Consider the following 25,129-nt stretch of genomic DNA (forward strand, 5'->3'; position numbering starts at 1 on the left):
TCCATGTGTATGAAAACAACAACCCATAACACTCATATAGTGACATAATAACACAATAAGCATGAGAAAGGAAACAAGTTCACCAGTAAAAATCTTAAACCACTGTATAATCATTTATCTCCTTGTAAATTACCAAAAAAAAAACAAAAAAAAACCTTCAGTAAGCCATGAGAAACAAAATGACAACAAACCCATGAAGTGCCATATGTTCCACAAAGATTTTCCATTATACACTACACTTTACTGTTACCATTCCAGACATGGTGACACCAATGAACATGCATAATAAACCAAACATAAAAATACAACTCAAAATGTATAGACATTTCACAGCACATTTGCAATAGAAAAAGCACAAAAAAGCAAACCAAAAAAAACCCCAAACATGTTTAATAGTGGCTTGACCACCCTGATATGCCTTTTGTACATGCATAACATGCTTTGCAGGCCACATATACCATACCTCCCAACCGTCCCGGATACAGCGGGACTATCACGCTTTGCAGAGTTTGTCCCGTTGCCGCGGGCGGGAGGTCTTTATCCCGTGCCTGTGCCCACCCACTCTCTCCCTGCCTCGCTGCTTTTCCCTCCTACCATCCTAACACGTGTCTTGAGCATTACAGAGCAGAGCGCGCTAGTCTCTGTGCTGCTGCTGCTAAGGTAATGAATGTCCCCAGCGCTGATTCCCTCCCCTCCCTCCCACCTCCCCCCTCCTCCCCCTCCTCCCGCTCCCCCTTCCTCTACCTCCTCCCCCTCCTCCACCCTCCTCCCTCCTCCTCCCTCTCCTCCGGCCGGAGCCTGTGCTCCTCTAGCTGTTTCTCTGACTCCCGTGTGTTTGTATCCTGATCTATCGTGTGTGCAGTGTTTGCCTCTCAGCGCTGCAGGCACACCACAGTAGATCAGGACCTTGGGGAGAAGACAGTGTGTACTTACCACTTGTTTCCTCTTCTGCAGGTGCACAGCACTGGCCGGTAATATGCAAAGATAGAAGCATTGCCAATGCTTCTATCAGCTACCGTCCACATGATCTCCTGCCTGGCAGAGCTGCTGCATCTTAGGCTAAGTTCACACCTCCGGTTTTGCAGAGCTGGCCAATCCGGCTCTAAAACCTATGCAACGGATCCGGCGACAAAACCGCATCCTTTGCATAAGTTTTTTACATGCGGCCCGTCCGGTTTTTGCCGCTTGCAGCAGGCTACTTTGCATGCGCAGTGGAAAAAACCGCATGCGGCGTCCATAGGCATGCATTGCAAATCGCGCTGCATCGGCCGGATGCGGCGCGATGTGGTTTTTTTTGCTGGACAAATTCCATTTGGCCGCCGCATCGGCTAAATCTGCCGCATGCGGCAAAAACCGGACCGGACGCAAGCCCATGCGGCACAATACGGCACTAATGTAAGTCTATGCAGGAAAAACCGCAACCGGCGGCAAAAAGAAAACGGTTGCATTTTTCTTGCAGAGCGCCGTATTGTGCCGCATGGCAAAAACCGGATGTGTGAAAGCAGCCTTAGGCGAAGTTCACACATCAGTTTTTTCCAATCAGGCACAATCCGGTTTGTGCCTGAGGCAACGAATCCGTCTCAGATTGTGAAAAAACTGATGCGACGGATCCGTTTTTTTGGTTTTTTTTTGTTTTTTTTTGTTATGCTGAGAGAGAGACAGAGACCCCACCATCACTGCACAAATACCGGCACTTCCTCACACGCATCATCACCGCACACGCCAGCACTACCCAGCATGCATCATCACCGCACAGGCAGGCACTACCTCACACACATCATCACCGCACACGCCAGCACTACCCAGCACGCATCCTCACCGCACAGGCAGGCACTACCTCACACGCATCATCACCGCACACACCGGCACTACCCAGCACGCATCCTCACTGAAAAGGCAAGCACTACCTCACACGCATCATCACCGCACACGCCGGCACTATCCAGCACACATCATCACCGCACAGGCAGGCACTACCTCACACGCATCATCACAGAACACGCCAGCACTACCCAGCACACATCATCACCGCACAGGCAGGCACTACCTCACACACATTATCACTGCACACCCCTGCATTACTGCACGCATTATCACCGCACACGCCGGCACTACCCTGCATGCATCTTCACCGCACACAACCCGGCATTATCTTAGTGACGTCACCGCTGACAGCGCGACTCCCTTCAGTTGCTGCGTAGAGCTGATAGAGAGAGGCGGTGTTCTACTGCCGTTCCTGTCAGCTTCATGTAGTAGAGCTGAGAGCGTCGCAGGACCTCTGTGGATTACATCGGACTTGGAGGGGTATTTGCTGATTTTAATAAAATGGTGAAAGAGGGTGTTTTTTTGTCTTTTATTCCAAATAAAGGATTTTTTTGGGTGTATGTGTTTATTTACTTTCACTTACAGGTTAATCATTGGGGGTGTCTCATAGACGCCTGCCATGATTAACCCCTTATTACCCCAATTGCCACCGCACCAGGGCAATTCGGGAAGAGCCGGGTAGAGTCCCGGGACTGTCGCATCTAATGGATGCAGCAATTCCGGGCGGCTGCTGGCTAATATTTTTAGGCTGGGGGCTCCCCGTAACGTAGAGCTCCCCATCCTGAGAATACCAGCCTTCAGCCGTGTGGCTTTATCTTGGCTGGTATCAATATTGGGGGGGAACCGCACGCCGTTTTTCTTGTAATTATTTATTTATTTTACTGCACAATATAGACCCGCCCACCGGCGGCTGTGATTGGTTCCAGTGAGACAGCTGTAACTTAGCGTGAGGGCGTGTCTGCCTGCAAATAATCATAGGCGCCGGTGTGCGGGGAAAGTAGGGAATACGAGATTGAATAATGAGCGGCCGGCATTTTCAAATCAGGAGAAGCCGTCGGAGCAGTGTGACAGCCGTGCAGCCCTGCGCCGGTGATCGGTGAGTGGGTGAGAGTGAGTGAATAAGTCAGTAAGTCAGTCAGTGAGTGAGAGAGTTTGAGAGAGAGTGAGTGATTGATTGATTTTCTGACAAGCAATGAATTTATATCACTTTTGGGCATGCTCAGAAGTAAAAACTGGATACGGTACATGCTTCCGGCATTTGAAGCATGACACCGTATCCGGCTCGCATAGACTTTCATTATGCACCATGCCGCACCCGGCGCTAGGCATTTTTTTGCCGCTGGCAAAAACGTTCCTCTCTGCGACCTGTGCGGCCGCCGGAGTGATGATTTTTGCCGCATCAGGCAAAAACTGGATCAAACGCAAGTACATGCGGCACAATCCGGCGCTAATAAAAGTCTATGAGGAAAAACCACACCTGGCGGCAAAAAAACCCAGATGCGTTTTTCCCGCAAGGCGCCGGATTGTGCCGCACAGCAAAAACCTGATGTGTGAACATACCCTTAGCTGCACACCCTGTTCAGCTCTCCTCCTAGGTCCTAGCTGCCTGCACACCCTGTTCAGCCCTCCTCCTGGGTCCTAGCTGCCTGCACACCCTGTTCAGCTCTCCTCCTAGGTCCTAGCTGCCTGCACACCCTGTTCAGCCCTCCTCCTGGGTCCTAGCTGCCTGCACACCCTGTTCAGCTCTCCTCCTGGGTCCTAGCTGCCTGCACACCCTGTTCAGCTCTCCTCCTGGGTCCTAGCTGCCTGCACACCCTGATCAGCTCTTCTCCTGGGTCCTAGCTGCCTGCACACCCTGTTCAGCTCTCCTCCTGGGTCCTAGCTGCCTGTACACCCTGTTCAGCTCTCCTCCTGGGTCCTAGCTGCCTGCACTCCCTGTTCAGCTCTCCTCCTGGGTCCTAGCTGCCTGCACACCCTGTTCAGCTCTCCTCCTGGGTCCTAGCTGCCTGCACACCCTGTTCAGCTCTCCTCCTGGGTCCTAGCTGCCTGCACACCCTGTTCAGCTCTCCTCCTGGGTCCTAGCTGCCTGCACATCCTGTAGTTAACTCCCTGCCTGTTCTGCACATTGCTGATCTGTGGTGGCTCAGAGCGATCACGGACAGCTTCTGCAGTTTTAGTTTGCTGGATGGGTGTAAATGGGGAGTGGATATGGGTGTGGCCGTTTGTAAAATGGGTGTGGTTAGGGACATGGCCTAAAAACTGCCGCGGTGCGCGTTGCGCGCTGCAAACTTTGTCCCTCGTTCCCTTCTTTAAAAGTTGGGGGGTATGCATATACACATGCTGACATTACTAGTAAACTGCAATGAATACTTCAAAAGGCCAATAAAATACACTCTCCTGTTTGTGAGTCTCCAGTGTAGCTCAAAATGAGTCAGGCACATTAATACATGCCAAACAAACTATACAAATATGGATATAATCTGCCTACAGAATGAGCACATGTAGGTAAAGACAGAAGCAATGCAAATATCTGTACTCACCATATCTATTTTTCTTTCCAGGGGTACATTGAGACCATCCATTCCTAGGGTAGACTATCTCTGCCACAGACATCCATGCTCGTTCCACCATTAACCTGTCATGATAGCCATCAACACGTGTGTCCCACAGCTCTGGAAGCCTCTCTACTTCTCCAATCAGCCTCTCTGTATCGATTCTGGGTGCCATGCTCAGTACCTGTGTTGTTCTCTGTGCGCATAGTTCCCCTGCAGTGAGAGGACAGGTGCCCAGCTGCTGTCTGGCGTGCAAATGAGATAGGAAATGTATGTTTGGCGCCAGAATTAATGGCCTACAATTGACCTGATAGATTGGTAACAAGTGTTTCAAATTTTGTGATGAAAAACGGACACGGAGGATACGTGCTGAACACGGACATACTCCGTGTGCGGTCCGTGCAGGCACGGACCCATAGACTAAAGCGGGTCCGTGCCTGCGTGCTGCCGGCAAAAAACGGACATGTCGTCCGTGTAGAAAAGCGCACACACGTACTTACGACACGGACACACGTTCCATGTGATTTTACGTGCGTGTGCCATCTACCATTGATTAACATGGGTCTCCGAGTGTACGTGTCTCCGGTACGTGCAAATACGTACCGCACACGTACAAAAAAAAACCGATGTGTGTTGCGGGTCTATGTGGAAGAAGTGGACCAGATTTTGGTTCATCAAAAACCTCCTGAAATTCATACAGGAACTCAGGGATCCCTGAAACAGATGCGGAAATTGTCCTCTATACAATAGTCAATGTACATTCAATGTATAACCTGAAGATTATCTGTATGATGTACTTTGTTTTGGGAGATTACAAAAACTATGTCTGTATTCACTATATGATTGGAGAATAATGTATAAAGTATTTGTATTATTTCTCTATACTATTTTTTGATGACCCCTGAGGAACCTTCTGTTGGAAGGGGAAACGCGTCGGGTCGATTAGGGGTAGAGGGTTGACAACCTCCTCACTAATATAGGAAGTGGCAAAGTGGCAGTATATACAGAACTATATCTCAATACAGAACCAACTAACTTAGGGTAAAGTGCTGCCATTAGGGATCTTGACTGTAGGACCCTTGACTACTGGACTGTTCAGGGATATACTTCCGTACTATGCCTTACTGACATCTGTTCTTGCTCCTAAATAGGGGAAACACATAGGACTTCAATAATAAGGGGGATATATGTTTTGAATTGTTGTATGGCACTATATGGATATTTCTATACAATGTGGAAGTGTTTTTTTAATTAATTGCTTCTGTTAATAAAATTAATATTTTATAAATTGAGGAGTTTTTAGTCTGTGAACCAAAGCATTATATATCCCCTGACAGCCCCAACTAATAACAGACATATTCAGCCAATCCAATAGCAGATTATGAGTCTGCAGCCATGGCTACACCAACACAACAACATCATGCAAATCTTGCAAGACAAGAAACTGACATTCCTCAGAATAATCCGGAGCCATGCACATGGTCAAGACCATCCAAAACTGTGGCTTGTTCTGTGCCAAAGGAGTTGCATAAATCCCTCTCAAAGGAATTGGAACCTGCAAGGACTGCAACGGGAAGCCACAACTCCTGGCAAACTTCAAATACATTAAATTCAATGCAGCACCCGAGTCCACAAATGCCATTACAGAAAAAGATGATAACGAGCAGACCAGTGACATAGACAACAGAAATTTAGGCTGTATAGTATTGATGGTAAAGGAGCTCATACTCTCCTCATACTCTGCTTAGGACAAGCCAAAATTACATGAGACGGGTCACTGCAATAAAAACACACCCTATTTTTCCCTCTGAAACTGTGTTGATCACCACGAGATAACGTCCTATATACTGCATAGGTTCTGGAATGTGATCAACAGATGCAGAAGCCTGATTTCCAGGCTGAAAACTGAGTCGCTCAGATTTACGCTCCCGCAAACGCCTGTCAAAATGAATAGCAAGAGACATTAAATTATTCAGACCAGACAGCGTGGGGAACCCACCATCACATCTTTAACGGCTTCAGAAAGGCCTTTTCTGAACAGAGATGCTAAAGAATCATTATTCCATTTAGTCAACACTGACCATTTTCTAAACTGTTGACAATAAATTTCAGCTGCCTCAGAACCCTGCTGCAAGGCCAGCAAGGCTTTTTCTGCTTGATCTACCGGATTGGGCTCATCATAAAGTAGACCCAAAGCCTGGAAAAAAAAATCAACACTATGCAAAACAGGATTCCCAGAAGACAGAGAAAAGGCCCAATCCTGTGGGTCGCCACACAGCAAGGAAATAATTATCCTAACCTGCTGTACGGCGTCACCAGAGGATCGCGGTTTCAGTGCCAGATATAATTTACAGTTAAGGCTGCTTTACACGGTATGACCGATTGTGCGATTTCACAATCGATCGTACCCGCCCCCGTCCTTTTTGCGTCACGGGCAAATCGCTGCCCGTGTCGCACAAAGTCAGTAACCCCCGTCACACATACTTACCTCTCGTGCGACCTCGCTGTGGGCGGCAAACTTCCACTTCCTGGAGTGGGAGGGACGTTCGGCGTCACAGCGACGTCACACGGCCACCGGCCAATAGAAGCGGAGGGGCGGAGATGAGCGGGACGTAAACATCCCGCCCACCTCCTTCCTTCCACATAGAGCCGGCGGCGGCCGCGGGAGGCAGGTGAGCTGCTCATCGTTCCCGTGGTGTCACAGGGAGCGGCATGTGCTACCACGGAAACGATGGTCAACTAAATTAAACGATATTATGGAACCTAGCGAGCAGTACCCGACTCACGATTTGTGAGCGATACTGCGTCGCTAGGAGGTGTCACACAGGCCGGCATCGCCAGCGATGCCGGATGTGTGTCACAAAAACCGTGACCCTGACGATCTATCGCACAATAGATTGTCTGGTGTAAAGCAGCCTTTAGTTTTGAAACTGAAAAATTTTGAGTGATCACCAGAAAACAAGTCGGGAATAGGAATTTTTGGTTCAGATGCAGAAGGTTGAGTAACATAATCTGCTATGCCCTGAACTCTGGCCGCAAGCTGGTCCAAGCGAGCAGCTAAATCCTGTGCACTCATACTGAAAAAGTAATCATCAAACACCCTGATTACAGGAGGGAAAAAACAGCAGGGCAAGACAAAAAATAATCTCAAAACACCCTTTTTCCCTGCTTCTGTGGAATAATCAATTACTGGCCAGTTGTACTGTTATGATTCGATGTTCAATGACTACCATGAACACAATTCACCAGAGTCGTAGGTAATAAAGTGCCGACCGCAAGCCCTGAACTTAACACCACACTAGAAGTAGCTGGGCAGCATGGCCTAACAACCTAGATGCCTCAAACCCAGCCGGAGAACTACATAACCTACAAGGCAGAAAGTGGAAAGAAACTATCTTGCCTCAGAGCAGATTTCCCCAAAAAGAATATGCAGCCTCCCACATGTACACACTGTGAGCAAACATTAAAAGACATACACAGAAAGAGCAAGATGGAGAAAAGAAAAGCCACGCTATACTAAATACGAAAGACAGGATTGGAAACTCTTGCGGTCGGCATGAAAAACACTATCAAACTTCCTACACGTAATGTGCAAAACGGAAGAGTAATCTAATACTCGCACGTTCACCCTCCGTACAAGACTCTGGTGAAACTGTAGGAAAAAAAACGAACAATTACCCTGCCGACTAACCCTCGCTAAGATAAATAGCATAGACTGACTAGGAAGATACATATTCCTTATCTGAAGGCACAAACAAAACAGGATAAATAACAAAAGAACATTCAGAGATAATTCACCGAAGCAATAAGCAAATAACACACAAAAGTCTGAAGCAAAACCAAAAGCTTAGCTTAGCTTGATAGCAGGGAAGCCAGGAGGACAAGACACAGATTCCTATAGTCTCAGGAATTTCAGACAACTGGCAAAGACAAACAGCCAGCACACACGCCTATATCTAAAATCAAGGTTTGAGCTGCTAACCAGGTGTGTAGAACTGAGGAACAGAATCCAACCCACTAACATCAATGACCACAGGGGGGAGTCCAAGAGCAGAGCTCCACCAGACAGTATTCACAACAGATCTCTATGGGACAGGGGCAGCAGCATAGGAAGCGCTCTGTATGGGAAAAGGGGGTGCATGGAGTGGGATCTCTATGGGACAGGGGCAGCAGCATAGGAAGCGCTCTGTATGGTAAAAGGAAGTGCATGGGGTGTGATCTGTGTGGGCCAGAGGCGGCAGCATAAAGAGCGTTCTGTATTGGAAAAGAGGGTGCATGCAGTGGGATCTCTATGGGACATGGGTAGCAGCATAGGAAGTGCTCTGTATGGGAAAAGGGGGTGCATGGGGTGGGATCTCTATGGGACAGAGCCAGCAGCATAGGGAGTGCTCTGTATGGACAAAGGGGGTGCATGGGGTGTGATCTGTGTGGGCCAGGGGACAGCAGCATAGGGAGCACTCTGTAGGTGAAAATGGGGTGTATAGGGTGTGATCTGTGTGGGCTAGGGGGCAGCAGCATTGGGAGTGTTCTGTAGCACCCCTGAAGCCATCAGGGTGCTACAAGAGTGCAGGGCCTACCCCCTTAGGGACACAGATCCCAGTGGCGGTACCAACAAAAACTAGGTATTCTCAGTTTTCCCCAACAATCCACCATAGAATGGTACCCATCTAGAGTGGGACCAATGAATGGCCGGCTAGATGTAGAGCCACTCCAGTCCACTAGTTGACCAGGTGGGAGGGGCAGACTGTAGAGAGTAGTCAGCGTGTGAGTTGACAGTGAAGTGTGAAGGTGTCACTGAGCAATGTCCTGACTTGGGTTATCGGTGACCTGGTACCCAGGAGAGGTGGTTGCCGGTGGAGTACTCCCGGAACTAAGCACTGACAGGGTACAGGACCCTAGGAAAGGAAAGAGCTTCAAGCCGACCTTTTAACACCTGCACAGCAACGAGGATCATCAAGGACCTTGCTGACCCTAAGAAATCCGAAGACTCGGTAGCAAAGAGAGAACCGGGGACAGGAGCAGAGACTCTAACCCCACAGGGTTCACGCTACCGTCAGGCGGACAGAAGTGGACAAACCACAAACCAGGGACCCCCAGTGTTCCATACCCACTTACCAGAGACAGGTGCAGGGAAACTAGAGAACCAGACTGGCACCTGGACGAAGGGGACCTGGAGGCGAAACCAGCTGGCCTCGGGCAACCAGTTAACACCCGAAAAGTTAGTAAACCAGTTGCACTGAATACCTGTCTGGACTCCTTCTTCCGACGCCCACTGCACCATACACCCGCTGGGGCAATACCCTACTTGCGGAGGGACTACCATACTAGCTGCAATACCACCACCCCTAATAGAGACATTCTGCAGCGGCAGCTCCCTAAATAAAGCCACAACACCACAAGTGGCTTCACGAATAAACTCTATTCAAAAATCCCCTGTAAATATCCTCATTACAAAAAGGGCCCAGGGTACGAAACCGGGTAAACGCTACCATCGTGACATTCCCAAGAGAGACACTGCCCGGGACAGAGTGCTACAACCCTTTTTCCTGGCGTCATGAACAGGATTGAACTGGACCCGGTCAAACCGGGTGACGTGTGCCTTAAAAGTTGTATTATATGGACTGAACTTTATTCTTTGAAAAATCGCCACCATTTTGCTGTGAAAAATAACTGCGCCACAGCCAACCAAAAGGCGCGAAAAGAAAGCCCTGCCCTCTGGGAGAATCCGGAATGTGAAACGAAACCGGAAGCAGGGATCCCTGTGGCTCTGCACCAGAATGCCCCCAGGACTGCGACAAGCAAAATGTCTGCTCCATGGGATCATGCCAGTGTCCCAGTTCAACCAGGGACCTGGACCGTGGAGAAGCTAGAAGCGGAGGTGCAGCGGCTGTGCTGGACTCTGCAGGTGGAATACTTGCAGCGAGTCAAGGAGTGGAAGGCGGAGATGATGGAGGTGGTGGCAGCCATGCGGGCTCAAGAAAGTGGAGCGCCGCTTGACCCGGCTGCACCGATCCAGCTACCGGGATCCGTCCTCGACCAGGGCGTGTCACCGTCAGAGCCAGAGAGACCAGAAGCGGCCGATCACCTTCTCCGCTGGAGAAAGTCACAGTGTTGCCAGCTTCCCCTGCCAGCCCAGCGGAGGTCGCATAACCTTCTCCGCTGGAGAAAAAGCAAGCCTCATCCTCTGATCCAGTGACGGCAGCCCAGACGATGATGTCACCGAGAGCCGTGGAGGAGCTGCCACCAGTGCTGACGACTGTTCCCAGGTACTGTGCCCAGTCGCTGTCGGGACTCTGGCAGCAAGCTACCATGATATAGGTAGCGGGAAAGCAGCGGTCGTCACCTGGGAGTGGGCTCGTGTCGAGGAGGCCACCTGTGGAAGCTGCCAGGCAATTATCACCCAATTGGCCCAGGAGTGAGAGCAGTGGGAGGCGCAGCAGGTGCAGGCGGAGGCCAGAGACCTCCAGGAGAAGCAGCGCCTATGACTCGCCACCTACCGCGCCCGGAACCTGATGTACCAGGGTGTTGTTGAACGGTTCAGCATCAAAAGGGTATGGGGGTTCATTGTAGACCAAGGCCTGAAGGAGGGAGTGTTCATGTCCCTAGACTCCATCTCCCCAGAAGACACCATGATGAGACTTGCATGTGCGAGATAAAGTGGCCTGCACCCGACAATATGGAGAGCAGGGCTCGTATGCCCTTGATGTGGAGGTCCTTGCTGAAAAGCCAGCCCCTGCTCCCACTGCAGCAACCACTTCAGTTCACTTCAGCACCAGTCCCTCAGCTGCCACCAGGAGGCAGTGCAAGTGCACGGGACCATTGCACGCAGACTATAAGTGCTGATCCCAGGAGGCCAAGTGAACCTGATGGCCCCTACCCAGCACCCTGGTAGCCATGACCTGAATGCTACCAGTTAAACTGTTTACTGTTGACTGTTCCAGTTAATGTTGAGTACTGAAAAAGTTTAAAATGTGTGCTGAAAAATTGAAAAGATACCAGTTTTGTGTTTTTGATAAAAATGGGCCCAGGCTGCAGGACTGGCAGCAGCGAACAGAAACTTGTGTATTGTACAAAATTGCATCCAGCGGACATTGCTATGAGCACCGACACCAGGAGAGGTCGGGTGCAGGTAAAGTCCGGGAAAGAGATAGTCCAAACCTGGTCAGTAGTGAAGCCGGTGACCTGCCTCCTTAGAAGGGTTCTGGGATCAGGATCTTTCGGTGGTGGGTGCAGGGAGGGATACCCAGGTTAGAAACATTTAAGCAATGCACCTCCACTGCATGTGATGGACCTGTTATGACTTATTGTTGAAAATAAAAGAAAAAAAATGTGTAACTAGTTTTACCTTGCAACCCGAGGATGTGCTGGAATTAACCAAGGGGGAATGTAGCGCCCCTGAAGCCATCAGGGTGCCACAAGGTTCTGCATCCCCACAAGGATGCAGGGCCTACCCCCTTAGGGACCCAGAACCCCAGTGCCGGTACCAACAAAAACTCAGGTAATCACAGTATTCCCCAACAATCCCCCATACAATGATACCCAGCTAGGGTGGGACCAATGGATGGCTGCCTAGAGGTGGAGGCACTCCAGTCCACTAGTTGACCAGGTGGAAGGGGCAGACTGTGGAGAGTAGTCAGTGTGTGAGTTGACAGTGAAATGTGACGGTGTGACTGAACAATGTCCTGACTTGGGTTAACGGTGACCTGGTACCCAGGAGAGGTGGTTGCCAGTGGAGTACTCCCGGAACTACGCACCGACGGGTTACAGGACCCTAGGACAGGAAAGAGCTTCAAGCCGACCTGTTAACACCTGCACAGCAACGGGGACCATCAAGGACTTTACTGCCCCAAAAGAATCCGAAGACTCAGAAGCAAAGAGAGAACCTGGGACAGGACCAGAGACTCCAACCCCACTTGGTAAACCAAGTTCTGGACACTGATGCCGCCGAGAGGAGCTAGTTTGGGTCCCGTTCTCACTGGTGTTGCCTGATGATCTGTGACCTTTCCCTTGGCACTGAGTTCTCTTGCTAGTTGGCCCCTGTAGTTTAAAACTAGTCGGGTCCCGCTCCCCAGTGTGGCTAACTGTGGGAGCTTGCTCTTAGGGTTCACGTTTGGGATTTTCTGGACTGTTTTTGTGGAAAGTCCTATCCCTCTGGTTGCGCTAGTACCCCAATTCTGGAGTGGGTTGAGAGCGGATCTTGAAGGCTCTGCCCTCGTTGGGTGAATTGTCAGGTTGCCTAAAGCTACTCCCTGACCTAGGGTCCACGTACCCCGTCATGCCCTGGTCCCAGCCCAGTGATGGTACAAGGCCGCCGGCTGTCCTCCTCGACAGTTCAGTGCCCCTTGTCACGATCCCCTGCGACTGGGGGTCCAGCTCCTACTAGGCCCAGACCACCGTCTGCCACCTAGTTACTTCCAAGGAGCCCGGCTAATGACCTCCTCTCTCCTTCACTTCCTACGCTTCACTGACCTACTCCTGACACTCCTGACCTCCCCTTACCAACCCCCCAAGTGGGCGACCCTATTCCACTCAGGTCGTCCACTGGCGTGTCTGGTGGTTGTGGTGCAGAGTGTTCCTAGGATTTTGATTGGCTGGTATTGGCAACACTATAAGTTGTGGACCCGTAACCAAGGAGGAGGTGGATATTCCACAAAAGGGCAGATTGCACAATACCCTGTGACGACCTGATAGGCCAGGGCATCACAAGTGCATGGGGTGTGATCTGTGTGGGCCAGGGGCAGCAGCATAGGGAGCGTTCTGTATGGGAAAAGAGGGTGCATGGGGTGCGATGTGTGTGGGCCAGGGGGAGCAGCATAAGGAGCGCTCTGTATGATAAAGGGGGTGCATGGAGTTGACTCTGTATGGGCTCACAAAATGGGGTGTGATCTATATGGGGCAGTAGGCAGCCTGGGGGGTGGAATCACTGTGGAAAAGAGGCAGTGTGTTGTGGGCTCAGTATAGAAAAGGGGGCAGCGTGGGGTGGGCTCAGTATGGAGAAAGGGCAACATGACTCAGTATGTAGAAGCCTAATGTAAGGGAGACAGTTCGAATTGGGGAAGCATGTGGTGCAGACAGTTTGGAGATCGTAGTTCATAAGTGAGGAGGGTGTAGTGGGTGTAACTCATGAGGGGAAATGGTGTGGTACATAAAGGGGTCAGTGTGGAAGCTGTGTACCATAATATAGACAGTGTGGGGGGGTGTCATTTTTTGTGTAGGGATTAAAGCGAGGAACAATTATTTATTTTGGGGGCTTATTTACGGAACAGGTTGGGTAATTATTTTTATAATGACGTTATTTTTAAGGGCACTGTGTCGTGATGTGCTGCAGAAGAGCAGAGAAGATGGAAGTCTGCAGGGACGAACTGTGGATGTAAAGTCATCATAGCCCCAGGACCTGTGAGGTACCGAGGTCTGAGGCTGGATAAATGCAGGTGATGGCTAAATACATTGGCTAATGCAGGTTTTAAGCGATCGCTGATCTAAGCAGATCATTAGTGGTTTAATAGCTGCTCAGCCTGTGACCGCACTTTCATGTGCACAGTACGATCTTTAACTTGATCGTCTTGTGCACATAGAATAGCATTGTTCTTGGCAGCATGTGTTCACAGGATAATGTGCGGCAAAGGAAGATATTTAAAGGCGTCTGTCACCCCCCCAAATGCCAATTAAACTGTACAAACATTTTTTTAGGGAACGTAGCCCATATAAAAATCATGCACATGTGGCGCAGCCTATGCCATAAACAAGAGTGAATCTTTTATCAAATGTTAAGCTGAGCTGTATACACATGGTGTGATTTCTGTATGAACTGTGAAAGGGGTAGTCGGACCCCTGGTAGTGAAGGAACGTTTCCCCCCCTGAAGACGCCACATAGTATGGTGGCAAATGTTAAATGTTAATGGTAAAATGTTACCTGTTGTTGTAGTGATTAAACAGTTTCCCCACTAGGTGCCAGTGTAGAGCAGTGGTTCCCCTGGTAACAGTGGCAGGGAAGGAAGGAAGGGAGGTCTCTGAATGCAGAGCAGTGTGTGCAGGACTGTGGAGTAGTCGGATGTGACTGAAGAGAGAAGTCTGAGGTGCCGGGGGCAGAGTGTGGGAGTGAAATGTGGCAGGCAGCCGGAGTGAGTGCCCAGACAAAGAAGTGAAGGTACATGGGAACGCCCGTAGAAAGGAAGAGAAGTAGTTCCCCGGCAAAGAAGTGAGAGGTGAGAACTTATCCGGAGCCGGTAGTCTGTGCTAGATCTGCCCTACAGTAAATCCGGGTTCAGTGTGCAGCTACTAGGGGGTTAACGCATGTCCCCTGCAGGCGAGGGAAAGTTACCGGGGAAAGAGGAAACCGTCAGCAAGAAGTGTAACCTGTAAACCGATGTGACTTGATGCTGAAAGGTGTAAAGAGGAGTGGGAACTCATCCGGAACCGGTAGTGTGTGCTAGATCTGCCCTACAGTAATTTAGGGTTCAGAGTACAGCTACTAGGGGGTTAACAAGTGTCCCCTGCAGGTGAAGGAGAGTGACCGTCAGCAAAAAGGGGAAACCGTCAGGAAGGAACGTAATCTGTAACGTTAAAGTGAAGTACTGAAGTAACTTGCTGCTGAGAAGTGTAACAGAAAATGGAAGCCTCGTTCAATAAAATGTTTCTTAGTTTACCAGCTGCCTGTCAGTGGCTCTTTTCTGTAACTGATGAAGGGGCTGGCGAGCCGAGGGAAAACGGCGTAACGGAGAACTCAGGTACCGGCACGAACGCGTCCCTGCCACTCACACTCTGCCCCACAAACAACACCCCTGTTTTAATAGTGACGGCCGGGCCGGGGGTCAGCCTGTCGCCCAAAGGGGCCATGACTACACCCCCTGAGGCGCCCCCTGCCCCCGTTACATTCTGGCGTAGTCGGCAGGATCAAGCCTGCATGCAAGAAACCCTGACCAGAGACTGTGAGGAAGATCAAGTGGTGCCTGACGTGCTGAACGGGCCACAAGATGGCGGCAAGATAGCGGCCGTCCTCATGGACTCAGTGGAGGCGCGAAAAGTTGGCGCCAAACGAAAAGTGCTGGGCTGGCCTGGGCAGAGGAAGAAGCCCAGAGTGCACTGCCCAAAGAGGGGAGGTACCAGCCCCAAGAAGACACATGACGCTCATTGTGAGCTGCAGAGGTCCGGAGATGTGGGCGGCGCTGCAAGAAGCAGAAGGCGTCGCCAACACTGTGCGGACCTGGTGAGTGAAGCCGGGGGCGGAGGATGGGCCAAAATGAGGAAAGAAGCACTGGAGCCACAGCCATGTTATGAGCCGTACTGTAGGCTACCCCGCTTACCTGGGCAGTCCCTCTCCAACCATGTGAGGGCCTAGCGGGCCGAATGGCTGCATGCATATCACCCAGCGTGAAGAGGTGGTCATCCGGAAGAGAATGCTGTTTGTTGTTGAGAGCCGGTGCTGTTAGGAGCCGGCGAATGTATACAGTTCAAGTAACGTTAAAAGCACTGAACCCGGGAGTAGAAGAATGCAGGACTATGCATGGACTCCTCCCTCGACCGTTAAAGTAAGAACTCTTTTGTTTCTGTTGTTTTCTGCTCACCTGAAGACCGGGAGCGCTTGGGAATAGCCTCCGGGCAGAATACCAGCTAAGACCGGGAGCGCCTGAGGAGGGCCTCCGGGCAGATGTTCAACTAAGACCGGGAGCTCCCCTGGAGGGACTCCGGGCACCGAGCTTGTGTGCCATTCTGTGTATTTTAAGTGTTGTTTTTAAAAGTTTTTCTGATAAAAAGAATATACTAGTTAAGAAACGTGTGTGTGTGCCCAGCATGTGTTGGTCTGCAGGTACGAACCTCGCCAGGAGGCTGAGGTTAAAGAGGGGAGGAATGTAAGGGGTAGTCGGACCCCTGGTAGTGAAGGAACGTTTTCCCCCCTGAAGACGCCACATAGTATGGTGGCAAATGTTAAATGTTAATGGTAAAATGTTACCTGTTGTTGTAGTGATTAAACAGTTTCCCCACTAGGTGCCAGTGTAGAGCAGTGGTTCCCCTGGTAACAGTGGCAGGGAAGGAAGGAAGGGAGGTCTCTGAATGCAGAGCAGTGTGTGCAGGACTGTGGAGTAGTCGGATGTGACTGAAGAGAGAAGTCTGAGGTGCCGGGGGCAGAGTGTGGGAGTGAAACGTGGCAGGCAGCCGGAGTGAGTGCCCAGACAAAGAAGTGAAGGTACATGGGAACGCCCGTAGAAAGGAAGAGAAGTAGTTCCCTGGCAAAGAAGTGAGAGGTGAGAACTTATCCGGAGCCGGTAGTCTGTGCTAGATCTGCCCTACAGTAAATCCGGGTTCAGTGTGCAGCTACTAGGGGGTTAACGCATGTCCCCTGCAGGCGAGGGAAAGTTACCGGGGAAAGAGGAAACCGTCAGCAAGAAGTGTAACCTGTAAACCGATGTGACTTGATGCTGAAAGGTGTAAAGAGGAGTGGGAACTCATCCGGAACCGGTAGTGTGTGCTAGATCTGCCCTGCAGTAATTCAGGGTTCAGAGTACAGCTACTAGGGGGTTAACAAGTGTCCCCTGCAGGTGAAGGAGAGTGACCGTCAGCAAAAAGGGGAAACCGTCAGGAAGGAACGTAATCTGTAACGTTAAAGTGAAGTACTGAAGTAACTTGCTGCTGAGAAGTGTAACAGAAAATGGAAGCCTCGTTCAATAAAATGTTTCTTAGTTTACCAGCTGCCTGTCAGTGGCTCTTTTCTGTAACTGATGAAGGGGCTGGCGAGCCGAGGGAAAACGGCGTAACGGAGAACTCAGGTACCGGCACGAACGCGTCCCTGCCACCCACACTCTGCCCCACAAACAACACCCCTGTTTTAATAGTGACGGCCGGGCCGGGGGTCAGCCTGTCGCCCAAAGGGGCCACGACTACACCCCCTGAGGCGCCCCCTGCCCCCGTTACAACTGTATACACCTGGTATGATTTCTATATGGGCTGTATACACCTGGTATGATTTCTGTATGAGCTGTTGTAGCGCCCCTGAACCCATCAGGGCACTACAAGGTACACCATCCTGTCAAAGATGCATGGCCTACCCCCATCAACCTGGAAGACCAATGCTGGTAACAGCAAAACACACTAAAATCCCAGTTTTCCCCATCCTCAAGGACTGGTGACAGACTAGAATTGGACCCAATGGATGGCCACTCAGTCCACTAGACGAAAACCAGGTGGGAGGGGACGGACAGTCAGACAGTTTGTAAGTGGAAGTGAGAGGAGACGAACGTAACGGCACTGATGGGGAGTGTAACGGTGACCCGAGGGCCCATGCATGTGTTTGCCGGTGGAGTACGGCGGAGTACTCCCGGAACCATAGCACCGACGGGGTACAGAACTCTAGGTCAGGCAAACGCTCCAGGCAGACCTGATAAAATCTGCACAGTGAGGGGACCATCCAGGACCTCACTGACCTTTAAAGTCTGGGGGCACCAGCTGTAACGGGAGAACCAGGGACTGGAACACAGACCCTACAGGGGTTAACACTGCCCACCGTAAGGACCAGAGACTGAGAGACTAACAGGAGGGGACCCCCAGACGCTCCAAGCTACGGGGACCCACCAACTTGAGAAAGATGCAGGGGAAAGAAGCCACCAGGTCATCAACCTGGCACTGGGACTAAGGGAACCAGAGGTGAACACCAGTCTTCCTTCGGGTACCAGTTACTAACCTGCTGTGAGTAAAGAGAACCAGTTACACTGCAATCCCATGTGTGGCCTACCTTCTTTCCACGCCTAACTCCATCACTAACTGCCTTGGGGCCCCGGCCCTACTTACGGAGGGTGCAAAATCCTGGCTGTCGTTAACATCAGCCCCAGTGGAGAAACTGTGCAGCGGCGGTTCCATCACCATAACCGCAACCCGCAAGTGTCATCACGACATAAACTTTATTAAATATTACCCTGTACATAAACACTTTTAAAGCGACCCCCGAGGGTCACGGAACCGGGTAACGGCCACCCAGTGACGCGACCCAGTAGTACATCGCCCGGGACCGAGTACCTCATAGCCCTGGGGTGGTACAGTGTATACACCTGGTGTGATTTCTGTATGAGCTGTATACACCTGTTATGATTTTTGTATGGGCTGTATACACCAGGGGTGATTTCTGTATGAGCTGTATACACCTGATATGATTTCTGTATGGGTTGTATACAACTGATATGATTTCTGTATGGGTTGTATACACCTGGTGTGATTTCTGTATGGGCTGTATACACCTGGGATGATTTCTGTATGAGGTGTATATGTGATGCCCCTGGACTATTCAGGTCATCACAAGGTACTGCACGCACTTTATCACCAGTGCAGGATTCAACCCCCCATGGTTCTGGGTTCCCATCCTGCATTACAGCCTCCACCAGCATCTGCAAATCCTAGTCACACCCCACACCACACCCTGTCAGGCACACCAGTGGGCTGCTTAAGCTGGAATAGGGCAGTCCACCTAGGGGTCCGACAGATTGGTGGGAGGGGGGAAGTCAGCAAGGGAGGAAGAGGAGCACAGAGCAGAGCTGACAGGCAGAACAGAAGTAGCTCCCAGAGAGTGAGGAGCTCCCAGGGGAGAAGCAGACTAGGTCGCAGACGGTGGTCTGGACCTAGAGGCGTCGGACCCCCGGTCGCAGGGGATTGAAGCTGGGTGCCTGGCACCTGTCTTGGAGGAAGGTCAGCAGCCTGAGCCTAATCACCGGTCCGGGACTGAAAATACGACGGGGTACACGGACCCTAGGTCGGGGAGAGGCTTCAAGCAACCCGGCAATTAACCTGCGGAGGACAGGGCCTTTATGGACTGTTCTCATGAAGCTCAGAGATTGGGGGCACTAGCGCAACGAGGGGGATAGGGCTTTCCAAACAAGCGGCCCACTGAAATCCCAAGCGTGAGCTCCTGAGTAGAGATGAGCGATCCTCTGAAGGCTCGAGTTCGGTTCGGTTCGTCGAACGGAGGCTCCGTTCGAGTTTGGTTCGATGAACCGTTCGATGAACCTCTCAAACCCCATTGAAAACAATGGGAGGCAATCACAAACACATAAAAACACATAGAAAACACCTTCAATGGTGTCCAAAAGGTGACAAACAACTCACAACACACCACAAACACATGGGAAAGTGAAAAGGACATATACTCATGCAAAAACAAAACAGCTGGATGAGGAAAAAGAGGAAGAGACACAGATATAGGCATGTCATGCCCTTCTAAAATCATGTAAAACACAGCAAGCGTACTCCAAGCAGAGTCTCCCTTTTTCCCCAAAATTGGGCCACACAGACACCCCTTCAGTGGCATCACTTGTGCCCCAGTTGCAAATTTGACAGGTAGATTTGCATCAAGCACATTCAAAAATACGCCAGCCCTAACTGTCCCTGGAATGACACCGGGGTAGGTAGCAAAGTCCTTGCTGATCCATGACTTGTTCATCTTGGCTTATTTTTAAAAGCACAGCAAGGGGACTCCAAGCAGAGTCTCCCTTTTTTCCAAAAATTGGGCCACACAGACACCCCTTCAGTGGCATCACTTGTGCCCCAGTTGCAAACTTGACAGGTAGATTTGCATCAAGCACATTCAAAAATACGCCAGCCTTAACTGTCCCTGGGATGACACCGGGTAGCAAAGTCCTTGCGGATCAATGACTTTTTCATCTTGGCTCATTTTTAAAAACACAGCCAATGGAACTCCAAGCAGTCTCCCTTTTTTCCAAAAATTGGGTCCCACAGACACCACTTCTGTGGTGTCACGCTCCCCGGGTCCTCGGCTCCCCTCCCCGGGTCCTCTGCCCCGCTCCCCGGGTCCTCAGCCCCGCTCCCCGGCTCACCTGCCACGCTCCCCGCTCTCCAGCCTCCGGTGCCCGTCCTTCCCAGGTTCCCTGGCCTCCGATCCCGGCGTCTGACGACTTCCCAGGCCCTGGCCGGCTCCCCTGCGTCCTCCCCTCAGCTTCCTTCCCTGGCTTCTGGCACCCGGGCGGCGCGCATGCGCATTAGGGCGCGCGCGCGGTCACTGACCCTTTCTTAAAGGGCCAGCGTGCATTAACAGGAAATGAAGCTAAACAGGTACAGGGTATATAAGGGTTTATTGTCCAAGGGGGCGGGGCCTGATCTTCGTGTTTTCCAAGCTAGGAGTCAGGTCTCCTTGTGTCTCCTTGCCATACTCACGTATCTCTCTTCTAGAGCTGATCCTGCCTCGGCATCCGGTCCTGCTGAATCCCGAACCCCGCACGCTGTCCGTCTGCCATCTGACAGTCCGTACCATCTCGGATCCCTGCGGTGACCCGTCATCTCGCTCCAAAGGTTCCGGACCCCGCCTGACCTCATCTCGGCTTCCGAACCTGAGCTACGTCACCCGGACTACCATCTGTGACTCCGTGGTCCCAGGGACTTCTCCGTTACACTCACTTGCACGGACTGTTCTGCTGCCCATAGTGCTTCAGCTACCGGACTCCTTACCACCATCTTAGAGTTCGGACCAGTGGATCCACCTCCTGGGTCTGCCCGACCGCCTGGCCCTGACAGTAAGATCAGGCCATGGATCCCGCTGCAGCACTAGCGGCCTTGCAAGAGGAACTCCAACGCCAGCGTGAAGTCCAGACCCGCATGTTGGACTTTATGACTTCCGTGGACACCCGCCTGTACACGTTACAAGCGGCAGTTACGCCTTCAACATTCCGGGCCTCCACTAGTCAATCCACGGCTCCCGCACCCGTGGCAGCCTCTTCGGATGCTTCCCGACTCCGTTTGGCTTCACCACCTCGTTATGCCGGAGATCCCAAGACCTGCAGGGGCTTCATAAACCAATGCTCCCTTCATTTCACGCAGCTGCCACATTTGTTTGCCTCCGACCAAGCCAAGGTCGCCTTCATCATGTCTCACCTAGAGGGCGAGGCACTGGCGTGGATGAATCCCTTGTGGGAGAAGGAGGACCCTATGACCAAGGACCTTCAAGAGTTCCTGCAGGCCTTTCGCAGCACCTTCGACGAGCCGGGACGCGCCTCTGCGTCTGCTTCATCCCTTCTCCGCTTACGTCAAGGAACACTGACGGTAGGCCAATATGCCATCCGTTTCCGCACTTTGGCTTCAGAACTCGGGTGGAATAATGAGGCCCTAACAGCCGCCTTCTGGGAAGGACTCTCGAGTCGCATCAAAGACGAGTTGGCGGGTCGTGACGTGCCCTCCACCCTAGATGCCCTGATTGCCCTAGCAACTCGAGTGGACATTCGTTTTCAGGAGCGCTCCAAAGAGCTATCTCGTGAGAGACGTCCGGTACGGCATTCCTCTCCTCCACGGAAGCCCTCCGTACCTCAGTCATCAACAGCTGGGATTCCCGTCCACGAGCCCATGCAGATTGACCGAGTACGGCGGTCTGAACAACGTCGAGCAGAGCGGCTCGCCAAGGGTCTCTGCTTTTACTGCGGAGAGGACACACACCTGCTACGCTCCTGTCCAGAGAGGCCGGGAAACTCCAAAGCCTAGGGTTGGTAGGAGAGGCCACCCTAGGTGCTGGGACTCTCTCAGACCCGGTTATGTGGACCGTGCAAGTGTCAGCGGGAGAGACGCGCTTCACGGCTGAGGCATACCTCGACTCTGGAGCAGCAGGCAATTTCATCCAGCAGGCCACGGTGGACAAGTTCCAGTTGCCTGTTACTCTACTCGATAAGCCCCTAGTGATTGCCTCTGTGGATGGGAGACCCCTCGCTGATACCATCTCCTGGGTCACCAGGCCGGTCGAACTGCGTATCGGTGCCCTGCACACCGAGAACATCGCTCTCTACGTCCTTCCACACATGTCCCATCAAATCCTGCTGGGACTTCCCTGGTTGCGGACACACGAACCATCAGTCAGCTGGGGCACTGGCGAAATCACCCGATGGGGCTCCGCCTGTCATGAGAGGTGTCTGAAGTCTATACAACCCATCCGACGACCTCCGGTTCCAGAGAACCTACCGGAACTGCCCTCGGCCTATTGGTCCTTCGCAGACGTTTTTGACAAGAAGGAGTCTGAGGTACTTCCGCCACACCGTCCCTACGATTGCGCCATCGACCTGCTCCCAGGAACAACACCACCTCGAGGACGGATATATCCCTTGTCTCCAGCCGAAACCAGGGCCATGTCTACCTACATCACAGAAAGCCTGGCAAAGGGATTCATCCGGAGATCCTCCTCTCCTGCGGGAGCAGGCTTCTTCTTCGTTAAGAAGAAAGAGGGTGACCTACGCCCATGCATTGACTACCGGGGTTTGAATCAGATCACCATAAAAAACAAGTACCCCCTGCCGCTCATCCCCGAATTGTTCGACCGGCTCAGAGGAGCCCGTGTGTTCACCAAACTGGATCTTCGGGGTGCCTACAACCTAGTTCGTATCCGCTCTGGGGACGAATGGAAGACCGCGTTTAATACTCGCGATGGGCACTATGAATACTGCGTAATGCCCTTCGGTCTGTGTAACGCTCCTGCCGTATTCCAAGAATTGGTGAACGACATTTTCCGGGACCTCCTCTACATCTGTGTAGTAGTTTATCTGGATGACATCCTTGTCTTCTCTCTGGACCTCCAGACCCACAGAGAGAACGTACGGCTGGTTCTACAGAGACTGAGAGAGAATCGTCTCTACGCCAAATATGAGAAGTGTGTCTTTGAGCAGTCTTCTCTCCCTTTCCTGGGATACATCATCTCGGGTACAGGGCTGCAGATGGATCCAAAGAAGGTCTCCTCCATTCTCAACTGGCCTCCCCCTTCTGGACTGAAGGCAATCCAACGGTTCCTGGGATTCGCCAACTACTACCGCCAGTTTATCCCTCACTTCTCTGCCCTGACTGCTCCTCTCTCCGCCTTGACCAAGAAGGAGGCTAATCCAAAGGACTGGTCACCTGCGGCCGACGCCGCGTTTTGCTCTCTGAAGCGAGCATTTGCCTCCTCTCCTGTACTCCACCGACCGGAGTTAAACCGCCAGTTCACCTTGGAGGTGGATGCCTCCTCCTCAGGAGCCGGAGCAGTGCTCATGCAGAAGTCCTCCTCCGGGAAGATGGTGACTTGCTGTTTTTTCTCCAAGAGCTTCTCAGCGCCTGAACGCAACTACACCATCGGTGACCGAGAACTATTGGCGGTCAAACTGGCTCTGGAGGAGTGGCGCTACCTCCTGGAAGGAGCAGTGTACCCCGTGATTATCTACACGGACCACAAGAACCTGGAATACCTTCGGTCCGCTCAGCGACTGAACCCACGGCAAGCCAGGTGGTCCTTATTCTTTGCCAGGTTTGATTTCCAGCTCCATTTCCGACCCGCGGACAAGAATGTACGCGCTGATGCCCTGTCTAGGTCTCTCATGCCCATGGAGCAGGAGGAAGAGAGTACCCAACCTATCATCTCTCCTAGCAAGATTATTCCGGTGGCTCCTGTCACCCTGGCCCAGATACCGCCCGGGAAGACCTATGTCTCTGAGACCGACAGGCAAAAAGTCTTACACTGGGGTCATGCCTCAAAAACAGCCGGTCATGCAGGTCAGAAGAGAACATGGGGTGCGATTGTACGCCATTACTGGTGGCCATCCCTTCGCACGGACGTCGCTGCTTTCGTCTCTGCCTGCTCCTCTTGTGCCAGGAACAAGACGCCCAAGCACCTGCCATATGGCCGTCTTCTGCCTCTGCCTATACCCTCAGTTCCATGGCAACACATAGCGATGGACTTTATTACGGACTTGCCATTATCCTCCGGGCACACAGTCATATGGGTCGTGGTGGACCGGTTCTCCAAAATGGCTCACTTCGTCCCTATGGCCGGACTGCCCTCTGCTCAGGAACTCGCGGAAGCCTATATACATCACATCTTCCGCTTGCATGGCTTTCCATCCCACATCGTGTCCGACAGGGGAACTCAGTTCACCTCCCGCTTCTGGAGGGCGCTCTGCAAACATCTGGGAGTGACTCTGGACTTTTCTTCTGCTTACCATCCTCAGTCTAATGGCCAAGTGGAGAGGGTCAATCAAATCTTGACCTCCTTCTTACGTCACTATGTCAACGCCCATCACGACGACTGGTCCACGCTTCTGCCTTGGGCTGAATTCTCCCATAACCACCACATCAGTGAGTCGTCCTCCAAGTCTCCCTTCCATGTCGTTTACGGACTTCAGCCCTCCATCCCGTTGCCTATATCCCCTTCTTCGGATGTCCCTGCTGCTGATACTGTAGCCCGTGACTTCGCTACCATTTGGGACTCTGTCAAGGCGTCCCTTGGGCGCGCTTCCCAGCGGATGAAGAAACACGCCGACAAGAGGCGCCTGGACCCTCCGTGTTTCTCTCCTGGTGACCTGGTCTGGCTTGCTTCCCAGTACATCCGATTGAAGATACCTTCCTACAAGCTGGGTCCTCGCTACATCGGGCCGTTTAAGGTCCTCAGCAAGATCAATGAGGTCTCCTACAAACTGAGGCTTCCGGCCACGATGCGGATTCCCAACTCCTTCCACGTCTCTCTGCTCAAGCCGGTTTTCCTTGGTCCCTTCTCCTCTGCTGCCAGTCCGGCTCCTCCTCCTATTGCCGAGGACGACATCTATGCGGTAAGGGATATCGTGGCCATGAAGACTGTTCGAGGCCGACAGTTCTTCCTGGTGGACTGGGAGGGGTATGGTCCTGAGGATAGGTCCTGGGAGCCCAGGGAGAACGTGGGCACTCCTCTGATCCGTGCCTTCATGTCCCGGTTGCGGGGAGGGGGGCGTGGGGGGGGGGTACTGTCACGCTCCCCGGGTCCTCGGCTCCCCTCCCCGGGT

At 51.9% G+C, this 25,129-nt stretch overlaps 1 protein-coding gene across 1 annotated transcript in view; it reads right to left on the bottom strand.

Moving 5' to 3' along the window:
* The window catches only part of LOC142245222 (growth/differentiation factor 8-like), a 645,236-nt gene that overhangs the window by 186,680 nt on the left and 433,427 nt on the right, over window positions 1–25,129 (bottom strand). The window lies entirely within an intron of this gene.

This window comes from Anomaloglossus baeobatrachus, chromosome 7, assembly GCF_048569485.1.
Source record: "Anomaloglossus baeobatrachus isolate aAnoBae1 chromosome 7, aAnoBae1.hap1, whole genome shotgun sequence".
Classification (NCBI taxonomy): domain Eukaryota; kingdom Metazoa; phylum Chordata; class Amphibia; order Anura; family Aromobatidae; genus Anomaloglossus; species Anomaloglossus baeobatrachus.